This window comes from Amblyomma maculatum, chromosome 3, assembly GCF_055883805.1.
Source record: "Amblyomma maculatum isolate TAMU_Amacu chromosome 3, ASM5588380v1, whole genome shotgun sequence".
Classification (NCBI taxonomy): domain Eukaryota; kingdom Metazoa; phylum Arthropoda; class Arachnida; order Ixodida; family Ixodidae; genus Amblyomma; species Amblyomma maculatum.
The window spans coordinates 99,598,259-99,601,152 of NC_139346.1; the positions used below are offsets into that span (position 1 = coordinate 99,598,259).

General features: G+C 40.7%; 1 long non-coding RNA gene across 1 annotated transcript; it reads right to left on the reverse strand.

Annotated features, from left to right (window-relative positions):
* Positions 1 to 476: 476 nt before the first annotated feature.
* Positions 477 to 2,675, reverse strand: LOC146195414 (uncharacterized). Its single transcript, XR_014706009.1, has 3 exons — positions 2,623 to 2,675; positions 1,648 to 1,720; positions 477 to 810 (listed from the first exon to the last, which is right to left on the reverse strand). It is a non-coding gene; the product is annotated as an uncharacterized LOC146195414 (long non-coding RNA).
* Between the last annotated feature and the right edge of the window lie 219 nt (positions 2,676 to 2,894).

The window sequence follows — 2,894 nt, forward strand, 5'->3', positions numbered from 1 at the left end:
CACCACGTACGGCAATGTCGCCATAATGAGCATGTGCTCGACTGGTGAGCAACGTTTGCTGTGCCTCAGCCTTCGTGGTCGAAAGTATATTCCCGCATATAAATATTAGCAAAACGTTCAAATTGTCTGTATCAAGCTGCTGATCCTTGAAAGCAGAAGCGGTTAACCAAGAATGCTGCTTCGATTGCTGACCCGATTGAACTCTAGTTTGTTGCTCTTGAGAGAAAGATTAAAGTCACGATTTTCTTTCACACTCTTTAAAGACAGGCAACCCCTCAAATAGAGCTCACTGTTTGCCCAACCACCTTAAATTATCCTTATTTTTAACTTTCTCAATTTCCAAATCTACAACCTGATGTAGGAGACAGTAGAATTGAGGCCAACCTTGCTCTTATTTTCATCGCAACGTCTTCTATATTGTCTATTAATTTACGGATATAAAGACGTACGACTTAAAACGTTCCATTGAATAGGCCTTGTGTTCATTTCGTATCCACGTTTATTCCATTAATCTTATCGAAAGAGATTCTGGCACCACTGACGGTGAGAGAGCTGTGCAAACAATTGTTGGTTACATAATGGTGCCTTCAATATTTTTGCAAAAGTGGTAAAAGTTGGTGTTCCTCCCACTCCGGACAGTTCCATGAGAGAGTCTCGGCATCTAGCCCAGGCCACCGCCACAGAGCGTGGTAATGCAGGCTGAACCAATGCGCTCTTCTTCAGCACCTTGGGCTCCGGACGCAGCGCGTTCGTGCGGTTCTGCGGCCTGCTTTGCTTCCGACGCCGTTTCTGCAGTGCTAAGTACCACACCTGAAAATGGTGCGAAAAAGCGGACTTCAGAGAAGTGCTTCACCCGACAGCCAGGTTTCTGACCACAAGATCTAAATGGAGCGTGATGCTTGAGTCAAAAATCAATAAGATTCCAATTACAAATAAAACTTTTTAAGATGCACACGAAGAAAACTTTTAAGCTTTATGTTGTATTGTATGCTGATTGCCGGCAAAGAAAACATCGGCGTCGTACCTTTTCAAGTTCTCCTTGGGTTAGAATGAACATGGTGAACTATAGGTGATTTTGTGCATAGCGGGTAGATTCGCCCTTTTTAGCTACGTACCTAAATCGTTAACCTTTTAATATTTAGTGCCGCAACCCTGGATCAGTTTTCGGCATAACAAGCGAGGCAAATTCTTCCTGTTTCAGAGTAGCACCATATTTGTACTCCTGAAGGATTAGAGCCGACGGTTTTGCGGCCTTAACGTTTTGGGTGAGCGATCTCGCACTCCTGTTTAATCGGGTATTTTTAGCCGTCAAACTCTTTATGGGTACAAATGCGAGTTCTGACTGATGTGCGGTTACTGTACTGCTCGGTTATCTCAAGGTTTGCAAAGGAGTCAACGATAATCCCTATTTTTAATTATATGTTCGTACTCTATCTTCTAGCACGTCCCATTATAGCTGAATACTTTCGCTATTCAACGGGCATTGATCGATTTCGAATGGCTGACTTTTTATATGCACCAGTCGAAGGCAGTGAGACACACATCAGTAATGATGAATTTAGTAGGAGGCGATAAATTATTGACAAATTTTTCATCGTGTCTCGCAAACAAAAAGAATAAAAGTAATTACTTATTGACTGGTCTTACCTGACATCAAAAAGCCAAAAATGGCCAAACCGAGAAGAACAACTTTGAAGTTCATATCACGAGGCGAATGTACCTGTAAACAGAAGGAGGGTAATAAATTTGTCTAGAGATAAAAGGATCAATAGTGCAGAAATAATTTTACTGACTCTACTCAGTGGCTCCTGCGCCTTTCAACACACATCGTATTAGGTGCGAAGTTTTATTTCAATAGGGAAAACAAGATTAAATTAATTTGCGCTTTGCTGCCAATGATGGTCTGTGGGAATAGAAATCTAAGGACTGTATTTACTGCGTGGCGCAAACCGATACAACACACATATAACCACCTCGTTGTAAAGTATCATCGGTATGGTTAGGCATAGAACACATTATGAATCAACTCCATCACGTTTTAATTCAAGCAACATGCCCTGTGGCATTCATTATACCGAAATAGACCACAGGCACATTTATATCCTGCTTCGTTATATCAAAATAATTCTTGAACTGAATGCTCCACATAAATTAATCGCTTGTATTCCAAACTTAAAACGTCTGTCAAACGTGTAACTTCGAACGCGCCAGGTTTGTGTGGAAGCCACCAGCATTTATCGCAAGTGATAAGGTTAGGTGCCGCTACCAGCGAGTCACCAACATGAGTCAGTGCAAGTAAAAGGAATAGCGGCGGAACGGTGCTTGTTATAGTTGTCTGATTGCTCTAATTTATGGTTAGACAAAGCGGCCGAGGATCTAATACAGTATTTCATACTAAGCGCTTCTAATTTCATATTAAATGTTCAGATCTTCCTACTCCTCTCTAATATTTGCAGTTGATGTGAACTATTCAAGCATGGCATTTTATTTAAAATAACCTTATTATAAATGAGTATTTTAATTACTAAAATATCAATGTTTACAGATTTACAATAAGGTGTCAGTTTTTGCACTCTAGCCTGTGAATTCTGCTCAAAAATTCGATAACGCTTTCATAATTACCTGCTCTTTTTTCAATGACACTGGGTTGCAAAGGAAGTGTTACTAGCTTTGTCTGCTCAGAGGTTTGACTGTAGCTCAGATGCTACACAATTTATATGATCTGGCTCGAGCTACACGTGCCGAAAAAGGCAAACTATTTTTTATCATGCCAGGCTATCTTTTTGTTTTGTTTCGCCATAGAGAGCAGCAGAAAATTAACCCTGCCGTAGGCTGTCTGCTTATACTCAATTAAACGAACCATAGATAGACGCTTCATTACAGACCTTGTCAAT